The sequence below is a fragment of the Lissotriton vulgaris genome, chromosome 3_2, assembly GCF_964263255.1.
Source record: "Lissotriton vulgaris chromosome 3_2, aLisVul1.2, whole genome shotgun sequence".
Lineage (NCBI taxonomy): Eukaryota > Metazoa > Chordata > Amphibia > Caudata > Salamandridae > Lissotriton > Lissotriton vulgaris.
This window is the reverse complement of record NC_141690.1, coordinates 259,033,919-259,057,984: the sequence shown is the minus strand read 5'-3', so window position 1 is coordinate 259,057,984 and position 24,066 is coordinate 259,033,919. Positions and strand designations below refer to the sequence as shown.

The 24,066-nt window shown below is 45.5% G+C and overlaps 1 protein-coding gene across 2 annotated transcripts in view; it reads right to left on the bottom strand.

Moving 5' to 3' along the window:
- LOC147725632 (uncharacterized) overlaps positions 1 to 24,066 on the bottom strand; it is a 185,026-nt gene that overhangs the window by 122,908 nt on the left and 38,052 nt on the right. The window lies entirely within an intron of this gene.

Below are 24,066 nucleotides of genomic sequence, written 5' to 3'. Positions count from 1 at the left end.
CCCCTCCCACTCCCTCTCCTACAGTCAAGACCTTAGGCATTAAAATGAATAATCACCTAACCCTTCACTCACAAATTAGCTCTGTCGTCTCTTCTTGCTTTCTCACTCTCCGTACTATTCGCACTGTCGCCCGTTTCTTTTCCCCCTTGGCACTTAAACTGATCATGTCTGCCTTAGTGATCTCCCGGCTGGACTACGCCAATGCCCTGTACAACGGCATTCCAGCTTACAGCCTATGTAAGCTCCAGCTGGTGTAAAACCAGGCAGCCCGGCTAGTGTACGGCCTCTCCCGCTCCCATCACTCAACTCCGTTACAGGAGGCGCTCCACTGGTTGCCTGTCAGAGAGCGTTCTCTCTTTAAAACTGGCTGCATGGTTTTCCAGGCACGCCAGGGTTCAGCCCCTGCCTTTATTATTTCCCTGATAAGGGAATATGTCCCTGCCAGAGAGCTTCGCTCATCTTCTCAATCCCTTCTACAGGTACCCCGCTACAAGCGAAAAAAGTGGGGAGGGGCCAATTTCTCATTCTTGGCCCCCACCTTTTGGAACTCCCTCCCCGACCATCTGCGGTCGACTAAACACTACTCCCTCTTCCATAAGGGCTTGAAAACCTTTCTGTTCAATCAGGCTTTTTCGCAGTAACCCATCTATTGCTCCGCTCCTGCCTATTATGCCTTCAAAGCGCCAAGAAACCGTCTGGTGAATGCTGCGCTCTACAAGTATTTTAAATTTAAATTTAAATTTACCTTCCTTGAGACCAACTAGCTTGGGAATGTGAATTTTAAGAAATGCAATCATGTAATAGCCCTTCTCACCTTCAGGAATACCATAAAGACGGAGATTGTTACGGCTATTGTGATTTTCCAAGTCCTCAGTTTGCTGTTTGAGAAGAGCTATTTCTCTAGACATAGCGTCCACCTTGGGGATCACATCCTGAGTATCACTAATCCTCTGTTCAACTACCGTAACCTTTCACTCTAAATTGATCCATTTGTCTTCCAGTCTCTGAAGGGCAGAATTGTTTTCAATTACTAAGGGTTTTTAATTCTTTATCTCCTCCATGAGATCTTCCAATGTTATGGGAAGTGGAGATGAGGAGGGAGAACCCAGCTCCTTCTTTTGGAGTTTCGGCGTAGCCATGGTGGCCATATAGTAGACATGGAGGCAGAGGCAATCTTTTGATTAGATGAAGGATTTAATTATATATAATGATGAAACAAAATATATCACCAATGTAAGGTAAAGGAGCGGAGCAGATAATATGCAGCAGGATAACGTCGCTTAGAAGATCTTTAATTCTGCATGTATTTACTCTCCTTCGTTGACAGCAAACAAGCAGGTTGAGAAGAGTAGGAAAATCAGCAGTGAACCACCGATAGCCCCCAAAGCGAGGTAAGCCTTAAAGTTATTAGAAAGAGGGACAAAGTATACAGTAGAGCAGCTCCAAAAAATTGCTGTAATCTCTTTAATCAGCTGTCAACCACTGATAGCCCTCAAAGCGAAATCAGCCTTAAAATGATAAAAATGAGGGACCAAGTATACAATAGAGCAGCTCCAAAAAAAAAAAAATTCCAGTGACCTTTTTGGCAGTTCTAAGCCGGGCCGGGGAAACCAGCAGCCAGTCACCACCGCGACCCACGGCAGACAAAATGGCTGCCGCAAGTGTCTTCCCTGAGGGAAACACTACGCGGGAGAAGCAGGAGCGAAAAACTGCATAACTATGTGGAAAAAAAACGCTATCTGCTCTCCCACATCAGCGGTCGGAAGTATTCCTTTTCATATTGTCAGGGAATAAACGCTGCCACTCCACATTGGGAAACCTCTCAGCTGATCCACGGAGCCTCAGTGAATTGCAGCCATCTTGTGGCAGATCAAGCCACGCCCCTCCAAAACCGACCCTTTTTCGCATGGACATATTTTGCTGCGAACAAAGCTAGATTTAAGCCTCGATCGATTTGCTCAATCCTCCAATCTATCTAAAAAGCAATCCCCCCATTAGCTTGGCAGTTCTGTCCAACAATGAAGGTAATTAGCAGGGTTCGAGGGATCACCCTTCTTATATATAGGAATAATCACGGATTGTTTCCAGGATTCTGGTGGACCCACTTTAATAACAGCATTGAAAACTTGGGTCAGGAGTGGGGACCACACATTTTTATGTACCAGGAAAATATCCAGTGGGACCCCATCCAGCCCTGCTGCCTTTAAGGCAGGTGATTGGGAGAGTACAAGCTCAATTTCCTCTTAGGAAAATTCCATCCCCAGTTGGGCCACCGTCAGATCCGCAGGTCTTTTGTAGTACTATACCTCTCTACATGAAACATTTTCTGGAAATGAGACAGCCAGGTGTATTCATCTATGTGGATATCAAGAGAGGGGCCACCCTGATCCTGCAAAAAAGGGGCATTTGCCACTGTCCTAAAGGCCTTACTGTCTTTACTCCTAGAGGCCTCCCACAAATGTTCTCATGCTTCGTCCCACAGCTGCTTCTTTCTCATCTCCCTAACTGTCTTATAGTCAGCTCGTAGCTTCCTTATCAAATCTTTATTTGTGGGCTATATTTTAAGAGTAGTGCAAAGTTGTTTGGAAGCCTTCGAGCAATTTGTCTCAAACCATCTAGTTACCAATGGGGTGTTACTTGTAGCTCGGAATGAGAGATTAGAACTAATAGATGATAAAATTCTTCTAAATTCTGTTACTACTTAGTAACTGCCAGCTTGGGTATCTAAACAGGATTGGATCTCTGGTAGCACCTCCTTAACAACCTTTGGGGGAAAAGAATTAGGATCTATTTTCTCCCACTTTAGTGTAAATCCATTTTTTCTACTCAGGATAGGTTATGGGGCAAAGATAGGGCTTGTCTTAGCAGAGAGAGGCCAGACAAGGGAAAAGAGGAGGAAAGCATGATCACTAAATTCTGTCAGCTCAGCCATAGAGGACTTAATACATCTCTCAAAGTTAGCTTAAATCATTGTAAAATCAATTGTCGAAATAGCCCTGGTTTGTTGGAAGGTGAAGGAAAAGTTGACCAGTAGAGGGGTGACATAGGTTTATTATGAGTAGGTCACAGGTTAATAACATACTGTTTAAGACATTTCCGCAGTTATGATGATTAAAATGGACGAGCGGCAAATCATTAGTGTCAGATATCCCACAGATACGTTGGTCTAATTTGGTGCAGCAATGCACAGTAAAATCACCAGTCCAGATTTAAAAAAATTGAGGGTGGGTCGTGAGGTAGAAGGGCTTCCTGTATTCTCCCCAACTCGTCTGTGACTTGTGTGGGATTTTGAACATTATTATTTTAGAAATTAATCAATTATAAATAAATGTTCCCAGATCCTTCTGCTAGGATAATATGAAAGTAAGGCGAGTTATTTGTAAAAGTCACCTTATCTAGGGGAATCATGTTTGCTGTAAGTGTAAGTAAGCCCTCTTTAGATCTGCCTGATGCTGATGGATGTGCTGGCGTAGCAAAGGAACGGTAGCCATTTACAGAGAACGACTCCTCTGCCCAAGTTTCCTAGAAGCAGATAATATCAGCATTCATAAACACTTTATACCAATATTAGTTACCTTTTTTGTTTTCATAACCCACTATGTTCCATGAGAGAAAAGTTATATCCCTTGAGAACTCCTGAGAGTGGGTCTTCATCGTTTCGGGTAAAGAAGATATAGAGCTGATTGGTATAGGTGTGTTACTACTCTGTGAGTCTAGAACAGCTTTCTGTGTCCTCTCAATGGGTACCAAAGAGAGGTTCGTTTGGTTTTTGTGATGAAAATAGACTCAGGAGGCAAATGATTTAAAGGTAAAATGAGTCAGTCGCAAGCCTCCATATCTTCCAACGGTGAGTACCTATTTGAGAGGGGAAGAATATCGAAGGCCATCTGACCAGACTTGTGGCCAATTCTCATTGAAGGGTGGCCCTGGACGTGTGTGATGGAACTTCGTACTATTGCAGGGCTATAAGAGAAACCCAAAGGGAGTGCATAATTCTGTTATTGAGATGAGAGGGCAGACAGTAAACTCCAATCAGTCTCTCACTAGCCATTTTTTGTCAAACTTTAAGATGGCGCAATCATTATTGGTTGTTTTTACATCTGACCCAATCCAGGGCATTCTTCTGGCCATTGCCTCTATTTGAATTTTGGGTCATCCAGTGCTGACTCTCTTTGGTTGGATCAGAGTAAAGGCACATTGACTAGAATTAGAACATGGCGGCAAACTGCATGGGGGGAAGATTCATAAATTGCTGATTCGGTCTTCTATGGAATGGGAAATGAGAGGATTTGAGTTAGCCTGTGACCTTGAAGAATGTTGTATTTGCCCATTACCCATAATATCTTGGATGGCCACCTATAGTGGGCAGTACTTAGGATCAAAGCCTACATGGTCTAAACCTGTAGGCTCCAAACTAGGGCCATCTGATTTGACATCTGATTTGCAACGCGGGGGAGACCCATGAAAGTTTGTCTAGGTCATAACCAAGGTGCCTCTTTTTACAATTCAAACATAAATTATGACAATACAAATTACGAGTTTTAGAAATTTTACAGGCAACAGAGGAGCTGTCCATAGTGTGGGGTCTGGGACTAGAATTAGCAGGGCTACTATTAGAGACCACTGCCGTGTGTTGCACTAGATTGTTTGAAAACAAACATTGTACAGCGCGATCTTTGGATTCTAAACGGCATAGATCGGTTGCAGTTATCAAGAAGGTTGCACCAATTTGGGGGTGATGTAGTATCAGGGTGTAGCTGGCCAATCCTACATGTGGATGCCGCTGACGGGGCAGCCTTTCTGGTCTTCTTAACGGGGAATTTAGGAGGCAGGATAGCAGGGCCCCTTTTCCTTTTCCCATTTGTGGTATACAAGACTGTTGATTTCCCACTGGATGTATAGGCAACCTGTGAGGTTTCAGGAAGCAGCGGAGTGACCACAGACAGTTCGGGAAGAGCATCCCCATGTCATGCCATTCCTCCACCTGGCTTGGAGTCAACTGTGTTAGATTCCTTCCCTGCCCCAGCCCCCAAAGAAAGTCTCTTTTCAGTGTGGGTGATTTATTTTTCTAGGGCGGATGTTGCCTTGGCCAAAAAGGTATCTAATGAATGAATGGATCTTGTAAAGCGCTTAGCTACTCAAACAAGATTATCCCGGCGCTAGAGGAACATAAGTGACAGGACCCTGAGGCGCATCTAGTCCTTAAAGTGAACGGTTTTGAGACTTTTCTTAAAAGCTGTTGAATCAGTTGTATCTCTCAGGAAGGCAGGTTGTTGGTTCCACGCACGGTGCTTAGATACCCAAAAGATCTGCCCCCCCATACGGGCCAAGCTTACTTTGGGAATGAGGGCGAGGTCAGATGAGGAGGATCTTAGCGGCCTGGCTGGGGTGTAGCAGCTAGCGTACTTATAAAGATAGCTGGCCCCCTTGTCATGAAGGGCCTTGAATAGTAACATGAGGGCTTTAAACTTAATCCTTTCCTTCACTGGAAGCCAGTGTAGGGCCTTAAGGTAAGGGGCAATGTGCAACCTAAGTTTAGGTCTAAGAATCGCCCTGACTGCAGAGTTTTGCACCACTTGTAACATTGGAGGAGGTGACCAGATAGGCCCAGGTACAGGATATTGGCATAGTTCAGTCTAGAAGTCACCAGAGCCTCGACCACTGTCTTCCTGGTGTCAGGTGGAAGCAGAGGGAGGAACTTTTTAGTATAAGAAGCATGCCAAAACATTTGTCAGAGTTGCATTTCAGCTGATTAGCCTTGAGACAGTTAAATACTTTTGAGACAAGATCTGATTATATCTCCATCAAAGTCCATTCCCTTGTCGCATGTGAAGATCAGCTGAGTGTCTTCAGTGTATGATATAATTTTGGCGCCATTGGCCTCTACCAAGGATACGAGGGGGGACAAGGGGGGGCATATATAAATGAAAGAGGGTAGGGCTAAGGATGGAGCCCTAGGATTCATACTAGGCATGGGGGGTGAAAAAGAGGGCACCCATATTTCCTGAGATCTATCTGTTAGGAAATAGGTAATCCAGGCTAGTGCCATCCCACCAATGCCCGAGTTGGTCAGTCTATTGAGAGGTTCCTCATGTAGGACTGTGTCGAACGTCGCTGACAGGTCAAGTAATATAAGGACAGCACTACCCTCGGTCAAGTTTTTTCTTTGGGTAATCTGTTACTTCCAACAGAGCAGTCGCTGTGCTATAATTGGCCCAAACGCCAGATTGGGTCATATGCAGCAGATTGTAGCTTTCTGCGTGATCCAAATTCGCTCGGTTGATATGTTTCTCTAGAGCCTTAGAGAGAGCAGAGAGGAGGGAGATAGGCCTGTAGTTCGCTGGATCGTTTGGGTCAGCAGTTGGCAAGATTTTCTGAAGTCACAGTTACCTCCTATGTCGCAGGCGTCATCTTTTTACCCATGTTGGACCAGAAGGTTTGGAATGACGATGTTAGAGGGGGACTTCGCCCATCCTCCTCCTGGCTCTGATGGGCATGGACAGGCCTGCCCTTGGCCCAGGCTTAGCCCAGGCACGGCCTGCGATCGTCCCGCGCAGTGGGGCCTCTCGGCGTCCTTTAAGCATATCTGGGCGTGGGAAAGGTGGTGTGGCGTGCGGTGGAGCCTGGGGGTTGTAGTCCATGGCCTCGCTCAGCTCGTCTGTGTCCCCCACAGAGGGGCCTCTCGGCATCCTTTAAGCGCCTCTGTGTGCGGGAAAGGAGATTGCGACGTGTGGTGGAGCCTGGGGCCTGTAGTCTATGCCCCCCTTCAGCTTGTCTGTGTCTGACTCAGTTCTTGCCTTCTCTCATACCACACAACCCGCTCTTGACCCTCTCTTGCACCCTTAACACTCTACTCCACTCTTCTATTTTAGGCTATTGTGCCTTTCTTTGTTTTTTTCCCACTCTGTGCTCCTTCTTTCCCTTCCTTGTCTATTTGGTCCATCCTTCTCTCTGTCCCTTCCTTTTCATGCCATCACTATATTCTCTCACCCAATCAGTCTGTCTCATCCTTATAGTTGCCACATTGCTGTTACACTCTATCCTGCTGTTCTCGCTCTCACCTGCTCTTTTTGTGAACCCACTTCTACATACTCTACTTCCTGCCATATACGTACACTTTCTTCCCGCATCTAATTTCCCATTTAAGTTCTCTCCGTCTCTCTCCCCAGTTCTCCTCTACTTATTTTGGCTTATCACTAGTTCCATTGCTATCCCTCCTTCCTCCTTTTGTCCCTCTGCAGAGATATTTGAAGATGGGCCCTCCTAGGGAGAGAGCTTTGCAGGGATGGAAAGAGTGGGACTTCCTGGTGCCCACTTGAGGTTTAGCTTAACATGGGTGATTGGGTGAGGCAGGTACTTCTGCAAAGTGTGAATATAGTTTCATGTTTGATTGAGAACACAAAGGAGCCCCTGATAATAATCAACGCTCTAAGGGCAAGGAACATACATTGTAAGTAAAGACCGTAAGCATCCTACTCTTTGGCAGTAATAGAAGGAAAGCCAAGCAAAGCAAATATCATTCACCATTCCTTTTTATTATCAAAAATATTAATTTTATAATCAACACAGAATATTGATGACTCCATTGAATCAGCCATGTTCAACAATTGTTGTCGCACAAGACGAACATGGTGCAGGACAATTTTAATCGCATCAGATCATTAAGACTTTTAACTACCTGCCAATAACAATGAACATGTAAACCTCAATATTAAAGACACTATCCAAGAACAAAAAGAAGAGAGAGGAAACAAGAAGATTACATTAGGACTGCTGTCTCCTAAGCAGTCCCACTAACTGTATTTAAGGATATATACTGTGTATACACAGTCTACTACATATTAGTTTGGACTGGCATCCATACTTCATTGTGGTTTTGCCCTAACTTTTGGATGCATGACCTAAGCCAAATATACTGCATTGTGCTTGTGAAGAAAGATTATTTCTTTGACCTGTATATTTATATAGCCTTTTTACGATATGATTATCAGACAACTTTATCTAGTTTACTCATAGAACAGGACTGATTCAATGGAGTCACCAATATTCTGTGTTGATTTTAAATTGTATATGTATGGCTGCCTAAGGTCTTTACTTACAACATAGTTTCATCTTTTACACTTCTGAAATACTCAAACTTAAGCTAACATAACCAAAGATAAACTGTCTTCCATCTTGAAATAATGCTGCACCACACCCTGTGATCATTGTTGCTGTTATTTCTCAGCTCTAAATAAACAATTCAATGCTTCTCACTAGAAGATGGTGAGTGCTCCAAGGACATCCCAACTGTCTCAGACTATGTTTATACAATCTGTGGTTTATAGTGCTTGAATAAACTGTGAGACCAACCAAATTCAATGCAATAGTATTATGAGAGAATCCTGAAATATATTCTGTGGCAAAATGTTTCTCATTGGTGTATATCCTGAAAACCATGTACCTGAAAAGTAATGTATGAAATCTTTTGTCAGAAGACTTGTAGAAAGATGTACTTTTCCTCGGTATCTAGGAACCTGATTCCTCACTTTTGAAGGGAAACATCCTTTACGACGCAACTTTTACCACGCAGTGCCTTTACAACGCAGGTTTTTCAACGCAAGTCATTACAAAGAATTGCGCTGGGGGGCGCTCTAGGATAGGTAATAGTTTAATTTACTATTTTATTTATTTAGAGTTTTATATAGCGCATAGTTACCCTCGGGCATCCCAGCGTTTGTCCAGGTGCCAACAATTAACAAGAGGCCGGTTCAGCAACGTCAAGCAGGAAACAGATGAGTTTTAAGAAGTTTACGAAACCGAAGAGTACAAGTCTCTGAGCGCAACCTCAGAGGAAGCGCGTTCCACAGAGTGGCTGTATTGACCGAGAATCTTCTCCCGCCGGTTTGGGCCCTTTTCACTCTTCGGAATTTGGAGCAGATGTTTCTGGTCAGAGCGCAACACCTTCCCTTCTATCCACGGGGACTGGAGTTGGAATAGTAAATTAAGCTATTCACTATCCAGCACCCCCCAACGCAAGTCGTTGTAACGACTTGCGTTGAAAAACCTGCGTTGTAAAAGCATGCGTGGTAAAAGCATGCGTTGTAACAACGTACATCCCTTTTGAAAGGTCAATCGTTGCTGGATTTTGTAATGAAGTTTACTGAGTTCTTTGTACTTATGATGTGTATTGTTTATGTAAATTCTTTAGATAAACTCCTTAAAATCTTGACCCATAGTTCTTATTCTTACTGAGAATGTCATAATTCCTAATATTAATTTGATATAATCAGAAATAGAGATGGGTCCACTTGGGGAGCAAGAAAGTCCTTAGAGGGACTACACCGCTCCCAATCCAAACTGTTGGCGTGCGCTTGGTGAGGTAATGAGAAACTGGATTGCATGCTGACAAAAGCAGTAACAGGCATGTCTGGTGTCAGGCTAGGGACTACAGGCAGACATATTTGCATACACCACACATTTCAAGGCACCTCACCCTCACAGTGCCTGGAGATAGTAATCGAGGATGCATGAAGTCCCTCAGACTATGAAGAAGCATATGCAGCAGAATAAGCGGTTGTGTTGGGCTGCTAAAACTCGGTTAACTCAGAGAAGACATTTGAACCAGCAATTGTGCTGTCCTTCCTCTGAGCTACTAAAGTGTAAACGCTGCATCACTGCACTCTTCCGGGAGCCTGACCTGGGCCCGATTGAGACCTCCCAGTCACCCCCCACCAACTCCCAAAAAAGTGGGATTGGGCCCCAAGCAGACACCTAATAAAAAGTTGGAATGAGCATTATATTAAAATAATAACTTCAGCCTGTGTAAGGTAAAATGGGCCCCCTACCCTTCCAGGCCCCGGTGACACTGCACCAGCTACACCAATACTTGACTTACTGTTGGTACCCAGAGTTATGTATCACCTCCTTACCCATGCACTGCTTATACCATTTCCTATTACATCACTTAAATCACTTTAAATTATAGCTGTTATAACAAGACTCATCACATCTGAAATAACATCATCAATGAGAACAGTGTGTATGGTAGCAGGGCGAGTTATACTTAATGTAGTGTGGATCATGAGTCGACAACACTGTGTATGAAGGTATGCGAGTTTTAGTACTTTTCGACAGGGGCATTAATTATAATTGGATGTTATAACTAGAATTTCAAATGTTTTGAATAGTTTAAGTTGGTTTAAAAAAAGAAAAAAACAATTAATAACGTTTTTCTAGCTATAAAATATCATTAACCTTTCTTTTTTCATTGAATGACAATGGAATTAATTTTTTTATAAAAATGGGTTTTCGAATGGTAGACTGAGTGAAGTGTCAGAGTGTAGTGTAGTGTAGTGTAGTAGAGTGGCATAGAGTGCTGTATAGTCTTGTAGAGTGGTGTGGCAAAAAGTAGAGAAGTGTCGTAGAGTGAAGTATTATCGAGTGGGCTCTTGTACAGTAGAGTGTAGGAGTGTCAAACAGTGGAGTGTTGTTGAGTAGAGTTGTGAAGAGTGAAGGGGCATACAATGGTGTAAAGTGTTCTATAGTGGAGTGGCATGTCGTAGAGTGGAGTGCATAAAGTGGAGAGTCTTAGAGTGAAGTATCAGAGTGAACTGTTGTGGATTGTAGAGTCCTGGAGTGGAGTTTCGTTGAGTGGCATAGCGTGGAGTACAGAGGAGTAGGGTGTTGTATAGTGTAGTGTTGTTGAGTGGCATGTTGTACAGTAGATTGGAAGAGAGTGTTGTACAGTGTAGTAAGGTGGTGTGTTGTACAATGGAGTGTCATACGGTGGAGTTGAGTGTCATTGAGTTGCTTAGAGAGGAGGAGCATTAATTCGAGGTGGGTGTTCTAGAGTAGAGTAGCATAGGGTGAAGTGGTGTGTGTTGTTGAGTACAGTGGAGTGGTGTACAGTGGAGAAGTGAGCCAAGAGGAGTACTGTGTCAGAGTAAGTGGAATAAAGTGGTTTGGAATGGCATAGAGAAAGTTACGTAGAGTGTCGTAGTGTCAAATAAAGTGTTGGGGAGTGACACAGTGGAGTAGTGTTGTATAGTGTCATAAAGTGAAGTAGAGTGAAGTGCTATAGAATGGAGTAGAGCAATAGAGTGTGGTAGAGTGGAGAGGCAATGAATGTTGTAGAGTGAATTTGAGTGTTGTAGATTGAAGATGAATGGTGTGGCATACAGTATAGTGCCGTAGAGTGGTGTGTTGAACAGTGTGGTGTCATAGAATGTCGGATCGTAGAGTATTGTGAGGTAGAATGACATGATGTAGCATGGAGTGTGATGGAGCAGGTGACAAAATATTTTTTGTACTCCATAGAAAACGTCATTCCTGCCATAACCCCGTAATTCTTTTTAATTTTGTGTGGTATTTACTAACCATCCCTGCACTACACCAAAATGACCATGTGGGAAAATTGCTTGCATGGCAGAACAAAATAATTAACGCGAGCATGAAGAGAGAAACCTAATTGCGGTGTCTGTATAGTGATTTAAGCGTTATGCTTTGTAGTATGTTATGTGTTTGCATGTTGTGGTATTTTATTACATTTTGCTTAAAGAATGATGCTTTCGCTAGGTAACACTTTATATGGGTTGTTAGAATGGTGGGTGGTAAACAGAAAGGCTTATTTTCCTTCATTAATATTTCTTTGTGTTTTTTTAATATTAGTGTGTTTGGGCCTGCTAGGCCTCTGATCCTAAGATGAGCCCCAGTGGGGTGTCACGTGAAATATCTGTGCGCTCAGCCACGGATGACTGATGCTCATGCGCAGTGCGACATGTGAGATGACAGCGTGTTCCTACAGTAAGCAGCGTGTCAAGGCAAGGATGACCAAAGTGACAAATGTGCCAGGAGCTGACCCTGGGAACTGTGGGAAAGAAGAGAAAGACCCGAGCAAATGAGGATAATCGAATTGTGCAGAATATCAAATATTGCAAAATTGGATATTATTATAAATAAACTTCCCTTGAGAATGGATGATCATGTGGACTAAAGTATGCCCATTGTCCAAACTAGTTTGGGCAAGAGAATGTGATGAGGAGACCCTTGCTGCCCACTTCCCTGTCCAATAGGAGAGCGAGTTTGTCTCGAAAATGAAACTTTTGAGTGTAGTGAGCCAAAGATTTAGCTATAAAAGAGACCAGTCCTGGGTGAATGCATTCCTTACCTTATGACTCGGTTTCTGCTCGAATCTCTGTCGGACTGGACCAGAATCTGCCTGTGAAGGAACAAGAATGTTGCAGGTGCTGTCCCAGAAGGTGTGCAACCGAGGAGGAAAGAGGGTCAGTTAACCAGATTGGAGAGCGTCCGAGTTCGGCGGTGATTGCTGTCCTGTGACCTGTGGTTAATCCAGTCGGTCAGGATGGACCCTTCTTCTCAACTCCCTAGGCCAGGGGTTATGATTTTCCAGCTCCATATTCTAGGCACGTCTGTCTGAGGTGTCTATGTCTTTTAAATAAAATCTGATTTATCTTTATATTTTCTTCAATGTACTGCCTTAATAAAGAACCTAAAGATTTTCACTCATGAAATTTAGATAAAGTATGTTTAAACTTAAAAATGCAGTCTGTGGTTCTTTAGAGTTAATCTTTATTTGATGTAAATGATTGTTAGCTTAAACAGTGGTTAAGCTAGTCTTAATCACCATCAACTGCTCAACTAGTTGGTCCATCGACCGAGTAACGGGGTAATTGATGTTCATTATAATCAGGATTTATTGATATTGTGTAAATAAATGTATCTCTTTTCATAACTGACTGAAATTCTGGCTAAAATAAGCACCCCGTCATCCAGCGCCCATTTTATTCAGAAGACTGGGAGTGAGTTTTGCGGTGCTATGGGCCCCACTGACTAAAGTTGTGAATGTGAATGTGTCCGGTGTTCTGAATAACTTAAATTTAGGACTGAGCGCTCCATCAGATTACGTGGTAGCAGAATTATGGTTACTATTGATTAGTTTGGTGATTATTGATTTTATGTCTAACACTTTATGTTGACTTTGTGTTGAGTTTTATGTAGTCAGAAATTTGAAGCTTCCAGGAAGTAGGAAGTGGTTATGTGTGGCAAGTGAAGTCATACGGGTTTGTGTATTGTCTGGTTTCCGAAGGTGGTAACACGGTCCGGTGTTATGTAAGGTATTTACTGTAGGTTTGTGTTGAGTGAAATATCAACAGGTTCTCTTGTGAAAATGTGGCCTTAATTCTCAGGAGAAGTATAGTCTCTGCATGTGTCTTATCCCCAGACAAAACGGGTTTACCTCTTGCTTGAAAGAAGGTTAAGGTGGCGGAAAGTGCTGCACTTACCGAGCGAAAGTTCTTGGAAATTTGAGTAAAACTATCTTTGGTTTAGTGCAACAGGGAATGGAAATGTGTTTTACATTGTAACCAACCGTTTTACTGTAAAGAAAAGGTTATAGAAAGTGCTGACAGTTTTTGTAAAGGGAGGGTCAGCAGCAGGAACAGAGCTGACGTCAAAGTGACCACGCTGGGCTTGGTCAGCTGCGGGAGGACAAGAAGAAATCTAGTTGGTGTGTTGGTGTGAGTCGCGCTGGGATAAGTCAGCATAGCAGTGTGATAGAAGAAATAGATTGGAGAGATTTGCGTGTATTGTGTCGACAGTACAAGGTGAAAAATTTATTATGGAGAGCCAGAGCCGAAGAAATTGTCCCTGTTTGGAAAAATTAAAAAGCTTTTCCAGAAAGACGAACCGTTAGTGACAGTCTTGATTCTGATTTAAAACGTGTCCAGAAAGAAACCTATGATCGCTTCCTGTCACGTGGGTACAGACAACAAAACTTACAGTTAGCTTTGGACAAAGCTAATTCTCAACCCCGTGAGTTTTATCTAACACCAAAGATTGACCGTAATCTTGACTCTATAGCACAGCCAATAATTGATGATGACAATTTTAAGACTCAACCGATTAGATTAATAACAACTCACAGCAAGCAGGTAAAACAAATTCGCATGATTATATATGCCCAATGGCCCATTGTGCTTACAGATTTAACTTGCCGCTACTTCCTGCTATTATGTTCAGAAGAGCACACTCTATGAGGGATGCTTTAGTTAAATCTAGCCCCTAATTGACATCAAAAACTACCTGGCTTTCTAAAACAGGCTTTTTTAAATGTTCATCTTGCCAGGCCTGTAAATTTGGGGTCAATATAACCGAGTACTATTCCTTTAAAAGAACATTATACCTGCCGCACTGAATATGTGGTGTATATGTTGGAATTCACATGCCAAATTAACCATATATCGGCATCATTAAGCTCCCAGTGTTTAATAGGATTTTACAGCACTTGTGAGCAATTATCAACTCTGACCCCAACTACACGTTAGCCCGGCACTTCAAAGCAATACACCAGAACAAAGTCAGTGAACTAAAATATTCTGTGATCGGGGCAGTCCCCATTTCTATTCGGGGGGCAATAGAGAGAGGAAGCTGCAACAACTGGAGTCATTTTTATTATGACCCTTGACACCAAGATGACCAATGGGCTCAACAAAAGCGAGGACTTGCACAATTTTTTACAGTCCTGTTAAATCTGTGGTGTTAGAATCGGCTGGTCTCTAGTTGGCAGAGGTATACACTTCTGACAAATAGGGACCCACCTCCTCTAGTCAGGGCAAGGGGATCACACACTCAGATAACCCCCGCTCACCCCCTTGGTAGCTTGGCAGAGCAGACAGGCTTATCTCAGAGGCAGTGTGTTAAGCATTTATGACCACATACAGTAATAAAGTGAATACACCACAAATGGACACAACACAGAAGGTATTATAAAAATAAGGAGGTTTATATAAGGCTTAGCACAAGACCAAATATTGACAAAAGTATACCACAATCTCAATAAATACTCTTTGGAAGGAAAAATAATAGTTCAGGTCAAGTTTCTTCTTAGCAACTGTTCTTTAGCAACAAAAGCAATCTTCTTCTTTAAGCACAGTTCTTGGCAACAATGTAACCCCCACAGGAGTCACACGACGTTGAGGCAAAGCTATTCCAAAGGTTCGGCGTCGACCGCGAGGTGCGCTACGTCGAGCCCGGAGTCGAAACAGACCCCACAAACACAGTACCTTTTCGAATGAAGAAAACGATGATCCACAGCGTCGAGATGTACCGGCGTCGAGTCGTCGGCGTCGATCGGGCCTTGGAGTCAGGGCGATCTGCAGCGGCGTTGACAGGTGTCAAGCTGGAGCAGAGCTCACGGTGGCGAAGCAGGATACGGCGTCGATGTCGTTGTTGCAAGAGTGAGCAGCGCTCACGGCGTCGAGAAGGGCTGTGGTGTCTAGGCGATCGGTAGCGGCGTCGCTACTGGCGTCGATCGGGCCCGACGGCCAGCGTCGAAGGTGCGGGACACTGGAGCCGTTACTCACGATGTCCAGCTGGATTCGGCGGCATCCGACGACGTCGAGATTGCTGGTTTCTTTCAGATGCGCTGGACTCCTACGTTCCAGCAGCAGGCAACTTTAGCAGATGATGAAGTCCTTTAGCCCTGTGACTTCAACAGGAGGCTGGCACTCTTCCAGCCCTTGGAGATTTTCTTGGCAAAGCTTGAGAGTACACACTCAGTTCCTATCTCCTTGTTCCTTGGCAAAAATAAAGAGGCAACTGCAGGATTCCCCCCAGCAAACAGCACTCTGGAAAAAGGGGTAGGCAAGGCCTTGGATCAGCAGGCTTCTTGTCCTTGGTATAGGTTTCCTTGTCAGAAGTGATCTAAATTCCTTGGTTCAGGAGTCCTTCTCTTATACCCCTTTTATGCTTTGATCCCTTTGTCCATGCAGGGGAATCCCCCCCCATCCTGGGTTTGTTGTGGGTGTTGCCAGGCCGAGGCACCTGGCCTATTCACTGTGCAGGGCAGAGTCTTCAGCCGCCCAGCAGGAGGTGGAGCCAGTATTGTCACTGGCAGGGGCAGGGCCATCAGTCGCCTGGCAGGAGGTGGAGCCAGTATTGTGTCAGGCAGGGCAGGCTATCAGGAACTACTCTTCCCCCACTCTAAACGCAAATGCCTCACTCACCGCACACTGACTCATTCAGACCTCTGGAGCCACCCAGCTCCTGTCACACACACAAAAAACCAGCAGAGACCGGTAGACAGTTAGACAAGAAACTAGTTACTTTCTAAAAGAGCTAGTTTCAAATTCAGGATCTAAAAAACATCCATCCTAAAGGATGTGTTATTAATATCTGAGTTCAGGGATACTAAACTCGACTTTCCACCATGCTCTCTAAATCTGTTAGGATTATATAGTGTAATAATCCCAGCAGCCCAGTCTGGCCTAAGGAGAGCAGGTAGCCTTACAATAGTGAAAAAATGAAAATGGCTGTAATTCACTATTAGGACATGCCACACACATCAGGGCTTGTCCTACCTTATGCTTACAATGCACCCTGCCCTTGGGCCTACCATAGGGGTGACTAACATGAAGTTAAGGGAAGGTTTTAGGGACTGGCAAGTAGGTGTACTTGCGCAGTCAGCATGGCAGTACCAGACTGCACGCAGGTTCTGCAATGGCAGACCTTAGACATATTTTTCTAGGTCGCTTCTGTGGGTGGCACAACCAGTGCTGCAAGCCCACCAGCAGCATTTGTGTTTACAAGCCCTGGCACTCCTGGTGCACTAGACTAGGGACTGACAGTAAACCAAATAAGCCAAACATGGAATCCAATTAATGTATCAATTTAACATAGGGAGCACTTGCACGGTGGCACTGATCAGCAGTGGCACAGTGCCCAAAGCAATATTCCAGCAAAACATCGTAAATAGAGGAGGCAAACAGACAAAAAATGGAGGAGAGACTCAAGCCAATGATGCCAGGTCTAACACGTGTCCCCATCCAGCTGAAATGTGGGGAGAACTACCCTTCACCTAGGGAGTCCTCAGCACTAAGGCGGAAAAATCTGGACAGACCATCAGCATTGGCGTGATCTGTACCAGGGCGGTGTTCCACCGTGAAGTCCATCCCTTGTAGGGAAATGGACCACCTCAACAGCTTTGGGTTCTCACCCCTCATCTGCATCAACAATCTGAGGGGCCTGTGGTCTGTCTGAACCCGGAAGTGAGTCCCAAACAGGTAGGGTCTTTGCTTCTTCAGCGCCCAGACCACAGCAAATGCTTCTCACTCTATCGCACTCCACTTCTGTTCCCTGGGCAGTAACCTCCTAATGATGAAGGCTACAGGTAAGTCTCGGCCCTCCTCATTCTCCTGTGCTAGAACAGCCCCCACGCCATGCTCTGAAGCGTCCGTCTGGACAATGAATTCCTTTGAAAAGTTGGGGGCCTGGAGTATGAGTGCAGTACACATTGCAGTCTTCAGGGTGTCAAAGGCCGTCTGACAGGCGTCAGTCCAGATCAGAAGTCTTGGCTGCTTCCTGGAAGTCAGCGAAGTCAAGGGGTGCACAATGTTGCCATACCCCTTGACAAACCTCCTGTAGTAACCTGTGAGACCTAAGAAGGCTCTCACCTGAGTCTGGGTTTTGGGTGGTGCCCAAGCCAGGATGGTATCTATCTTGGGTTGCAGGGGGGCCACCTTGCCGCTCCCTACTTGGTGCCCCAAGTATACCACTGAACCCTGCCCAATCTGGCATTTGCTTGCCTTGATTGTGAGGCCTGCTCTGCGCAGGGCTAACAACACTTCCTGAAGGTGGCGCAAGTGTTCCTCCCAGCTGGCGCTGAACACTGCTATGTCATCCAGGTAGGCGGCGCTGAAATCCTCCAGTCCAGCCAATACCTGGTTGACCAACCTCTGGAAGGTGGCAGGGGCATTCTTCATCCCAAAGGGCATGACCCGGAACTGGTAGTGCCCATCTGGTGTGGAGAATGCAGACCTCTCTTTTGCCCCATCAGTCAAGGCGATCTGCCAGTACCCAGACGTTAGATCAAACGTACTAAGGTACCGGGCAGCCACCAACCGATCTATGAGCTCATCAGCTCTGGGGATGGGGAGCGCGTCAGTCTTGGTGACTGAGTTGAGTCCTCGGTAATCCACACAGAACCGAAGTTCCGGTGAAGCACCAGGCGCTGCAGCCTTTGGGACCAAGACCACTGGGCTGGCCCAAGGACTGCTAGAGGACTCAACCACCCCTAAGGCAAACATCTTGGAGACCTCCTCCTTGATGTAGGCTCTGACCTTATCAGTAACTCTGTAGGCCTTGTGCTTCACAGGAGTGCCTTCCCCGGTGTCCACATCATGGACACACCACTGAGTGACACCAGGGGTTAAGGAGAACAGATCAGGGAATTGTCCCAACAGTTGGCGACAATCTTGCTGCTGCTCAGGGGTCAGTGTGTCAGAGAGGACAACACCATCCACTGACCCATCTAGCTCTTTTGCATACAGGAGGTCAGGAAGAGGCTCACTCTCCTCCTCCATTCCAGCATCTGTAGCTAGGAGCATGCCCACTTCGGACCTTTCTAAGTGGGGCTTTAACCGGTTGACATGCAGGACCCTGAAGGGGTTCCTGGGAGACTTCAAGTCCACCAAGTAGGTGACATCGCTCTTTTTCTCCACTGTTAGAAGGCGACCCCAGGGGAGGGCAGGGAGTGTACATGACCACCCTGGGACCCACCTCCCTAGGTACGAAGACGAGCACTGGCAGGAGACTTCTCAGGGGAGAGTCTCGGATCTAGGATCGTACACACCACACAAGCCCCACACGACAAAGAGACTCCACAACGTAGCTTCTTGAGAACGTTTCTTTATCTCGTGATTCAAAGGATCTTTATGATCAGAGGAAGCAGGTAGTACGGGCAGAGCAAGAGCTCAAAGAGTCTTGGTTAGGGTAGGGGTAGCGGGACAGCCTGGACAAAGGTATTAATTTAGTAACGCAGCACTGGGTTTTGCATGACGCGCTTTTCAGCCTAATTACATCGCGTTAGCACGCGTATTTTAAAAATTGTCGTTTTGCATTTAAATAAATCGGAATTGTCTGATATTTTAATAAGCACACATAGCGCTTACCCGCATTTTAATCTGTAATTTCACAGCTGTTTGGCGGGTCACTTATTGCCACACATTCACGCCTCCAGCCATCTTGGTGGTAGGCAGGGACGAAATGCGGCGCCATTTTGGTGAGCGCCCTAGTCTTCTGTCGGGCTGACCACAGCTCTACTTAAACCTGCCATGATGACGCGCAGCGGCAACGCGCAGCGGGAGCGCCAGACTCACGCCGGAGTCCAGCCAGAGTCCTGCCCGTCTGCGCTCGTCCGCGTCAAGGCAGCAGAGGAGGTAAGGGATGTCGTCCCCAGGGTCACTACTTTAGTCAATTCCAGGGAGTGGTTAGGCTCCTTCAACAAATGCTCCCCTTCCTGCCACAATTCCCTATTCCCAGATACATGGGATGGCTTAGTTTCATGCCTGCATTGCAAGATGAAGTTCACTCCTGTGCTGGGCCCCATGTTAACTCTCAGTCAGCTGTACTCCGGGGGGGACTTATCAACGCCAGGTCGTTGTGCAAAAATGCACAGCATATTCACGATCTGATTATTGAAATGGACCTAGATTGGTTATTCGTTACGGAAACCTGGCTTCGCCCATGGTGCAACCCGGACCTAGCTGTGGCTCTTCCACATGCTTACTCAATCCACCGATTAGATAGACCTTTACAGCGGGGAGGTGGGCTGGCAATTATTTATCGTAGCGCTATCAAATGCTCTACGTTTGAGTTGCCAGACATCAAAGGAGCGGAGGCTATGGCCTTCTGCCTTGCCATCCATGATTTCTTCTCCTTCTCTGGTGCTTTGATTTACCGTCCACCTGGCCCATCGGCTGATTTTTTGGAAAGCATTGGAGATGCGCTGAGCGAGCTTACACTCAGGTTCGCTCACTGCACGGTGATGGGAGATCTCAATCTCCATCTAGATTCCCCTAAGGAACCAGGCACTAGTGGGTTTATGGATATTATCAATATACTTGGCCTTACTTTGTTAACGCTAGAACCCACTCACACAGCGGGCCATGTTCTGGATTACATTTGTTCTAATGTCGATGGCCTGTTAGTTAAACCTCCACACATTTTAACTTGGTCAGACCATAAACTTATTCCATTTCATCTTTTGGTTAAACAGAAGGCTCCAGTGAAAAATGTAAACTCTGTCAGTCGTAAGCCGGACTGGATAACTGCCTTTTCACGGCCTGATCTTTTGGAGAAGTTAAGAGCTAGTAAACCTGTTTTAACAGGTCGCACTCTAACAGATAATTACCAATACTGTGAGTGGCTGGCAACATTTGGGTCGTCCTTGGACATAAGGAAGAAACAAAGAAATTTATGCTGTCCTACAAATAGAAAGAGTGCCCCATGGTTTTCATTAGCCTTAAAAACCGAGTTGGGCGCAGTAAGATCTTTGGAGCGTAGGTGGCGAAGGAATTATGAGGTGGCTGCCCGTGATTTATATAAATCTGCACATCGGAATTACCATGCCGCAATTAAGCTGGCAAAAAAAACATACTACTTGGAGGTTATCTCTTCTTCTGACAAAGGACAGAAAGAGATCTTTAAGATAGTCAAGAGTTTTACCAACCCCACTGCACTCTCTCAGGAGATTCCACCTTCCCTCCCGCTTTGCAATGCCATAGCCAACTATTTTGAAAAGAAAATCTCTGATATTGTTAAGGTTTTTCCACCCGTGCCATCTATTTCGACAAATTCGGAAACAATGAGGATAGGCGCTATGACAAATAACACTTCTCACCTGGACTCATTTATGCATATCTCCCTGGAGGATTCACATCAGGCTATTTTAGCCATAAAATCTGGATCTCCATTTGATCCCTGCCTGCCCATGGTCCTGCGAACATTGGTTGAGGAGATAAGCCCAACTATTAACAGTATCATCAATTCCTCATTGGCTACAGCAGTAATTCCAGGTGATTAGAAGTGTGCAGTGGTTATGCCACTACAGAAAAAAGCCCTGCCAGATCCAACTACTCTGGCTAACCTGCGTCCCATTTCCCTACTCCCTTCGGTGTTTAAATTGACGGAGAAATTCGTTAATTATCAACTTACGAGTTTTTTGGAGGAGAATAACATCCTGCACTCCAATCAATCAGGGTTTCGGTCCAAGCATTCGACTGAGTCTGCTCTTTTGTTTACAGCAGAGACTTTACTAATGGCATTGAACCAAGGGAAGAAGGCCGTCCTGATTTTACTCGATCTATCGGCGGCCTTCGATACGTCTCGCACTCCATCTTGATTGACCGTTTGGAGAACGCAGGTATAGGAGAAATGGTGCTGGCATGGCTTACTAATTTCCTCTCCCAGAGACGTCAGGTAATAGTACTAGGTGACTACAAATCTGAAGAAAAGGTCATCAGCTCAGGGGTCCCACAGGGCGCTAATTTGAGTCCTGTTCTTTTTAATCTTTACATGGTTCCCCTGATTGAGCTGATTGCATCCTACCAGATTGAAGTCATATTGTACGCTGACGATACGCAGCTGATCCTGGTGTTGGATAGGGAGCTGCCAGGGGCTGAGGAAAATTTTATGAACTGTCTCACAGCTACATTTGAGTGGATGAATAACAATCACCTCAAGTGTAACTCAGGGAAGACAGAAATATTGCCCTTTGGACCCCAAAATCTGTTTTCCCCTAAACAATGGTGGCCTGAGGATGCAGAAGCTCCTCCTAATACTATTTCTTCTGCGCGAAATCTGGGTATTAAATTTGATGACCAACTTTCATTCAAGCAGCATGCGGTAGGCGTAGCTAGCTCATGTTTCCAGATCATCAAATCATTGAGGAAGTTTTTTGATCTTCTTCCTCTGGCAGCCAGGAAGACGGTAGCAGTAGCATTGATAACATCTAGACTGGACTACTGCAATAGTCTTTATGCAGGCACCAATAAAGCAGTTCTGCACAGGCTGCAGATGGTCCAGCATGCTGCTGCTTGCCTGGTACTTCGCTGGCCGAGAAGGTCATCTGCCTCGGCGGTGCTTAAGATCTTACACTGGCTGCCCATCCACAAGCGTGTCCTATTTAAGGTCCTTGTTATCACTTTTAGAGCCTTTCAGTCACAAGGTCCGAGATATCTGTTGAATGGCTTTAAACGCTATGTGCCAGCACGCTGCTTGAGGTCTGTCAATCAAAATCTTTTGGTGATTCCCAGATTCAGACTGGCCACCAAAGGGGGGAAATCTCTTTTTGTACTAGGCTCAAGAGCTTGGAATAAATTGCCAGCTCAGCTTCGGCGTATAGTCAAGGATAGTGAATTCAGGAAGTCTCTGAAGACATGGATCTTCTCACTCTCTGACGCGGCTTGCAAAGCATTAGTGTAAAGCTTGTAATGTGTGAAATTTCCTTCTGTCCACCAACCTTTCCCAGCGGTGTTGGGTGTTGAGCGCCAAGATGCTCCTTGGAGCGATAGTAGCGCTATATAAATGTGTGCTTACATTTACATTTACATTTATAGGATCAGTGTCAATATTGTTGCGTATCCGACACACAGCTCTCAATCCTCGAGCTGGGGGATACCGGGTGATCTTTCAGGGTCCAGCCAGACCAGGAGAGTCAGGGAGCCGCGAGTCACTCAGCAGGACTCAAACAAGATGTCGGAGGTCTTACGATCTTCAGGGGAGCCGCGAGTCACTCAGCAGGGCTCAAGCACGATGTCGGAGGTCTTACGATCTTCAGGGGAGCAGCGAGTCACTCAGCAGGGCTCAGGTGTTTCAAGGCTGCAAGGGAGCCGCGAGTCACTCAGCAGGGCTAAGATGGTTCCAGCAGAAGTCCTTCTCTGCCAATCGAGCCGCGACCACGTAGGCAGGGCTCTCGTTGTTCCAGGATCGAATCTGTCAATAGTCCCGGAGCATCCCCAGTTATAGGACTGCTCCTCTTTGATCTCCGGGGTGCTGGTCTGCAGGGGTCTTGGCACCTGGGGGCCGCTTGTTGGGGTTTCCTGCCACGCGGCCCTTTGATCCATTCAGGTCGGGTTTGGCAGGGCCGGCTCTAGGCTCATGGTGGCCCTGTGCAGGGAGCATAGGTGGGGGCCCCGGGAACTTTGCCATTAACCAAGGCGTATCTCGCTGCTCGTATGTCACCCTTCAAATCAACAAGCACGGCTAGTGCATATAAAAGGCAGCCAGAAACAAACACTCACGCAAACAACCACACATTCGCGTGCTCACGAACGCACAAATGTGCATGCACCCACACATGCACTCACGCACAACAGGAACACACACACACGTTGAGGAGCACACAGACGCATGCATTCGTGAGTTCTCGGTTATGCACAGGCAGACACTCAAATGTGCATACACACGCGTGTCGTGAACATGCATAATGCAGACAAACCATTCAGTATTGACTACGCTGCGCATCTGAGACATGTTGTTAACACTCACATAACTAGGCAGCTCAACTGGAAAGACAGGCGATTACATTATAAATATTTTGTGAGCAGTCTCGTCTCAGAGACAGAGTCAGACTCTCACCGTTCCGTTGGGGAGGAGGGTTCACACTGAGAAAAAAAGATCAGCAAATTGTGGCTTTTACAGCACACTTGTCACATAAATGTTCAACAAAAATCCAAAGGTTGTGAAGGGGCGCAAAGGAAATATTCCCAAACCTTAGTGGTGCTCTACGGAAGGCCTTACACTGGTCATTGATGTTGGTACCCACCACCCACTGTCACGTGGCTGTCACTGATCGGAATACACAGAGCATTCTTCACCATGCTTTCAACCTGTTCTAGATCCAGGGAATGTAACTTAGTCTTAAAGGGGAAAGGTGGACATTTCACAATCTCTTGCTGTAGACCGAGAGCCTCACCGCTTACTTTCAGAACCAGTGCAAGCCTCTTTCTAAATTTCTGTTTATTAGATTAGATTTCTCGTAGTCTATTAATCAGCAAACCTACACCTTTCACAAACTTTGCAAACATTGGAATAGGGAAGTCTTACATTAAACAAAAACTTCTGTCTTTGGTGATGTAAAAAGGTGCGTCCACTTTTAAAAGCTTGTGTTAGGACTTAAGAATAGTATGAGAGAGCTCACTATACTGAGCATTACAGCTTCAACCCACAGAATGCCAACTTATCTCTTCATCCTTCTGGGAGTGATCACATGCTTGCAAACACTTGGGG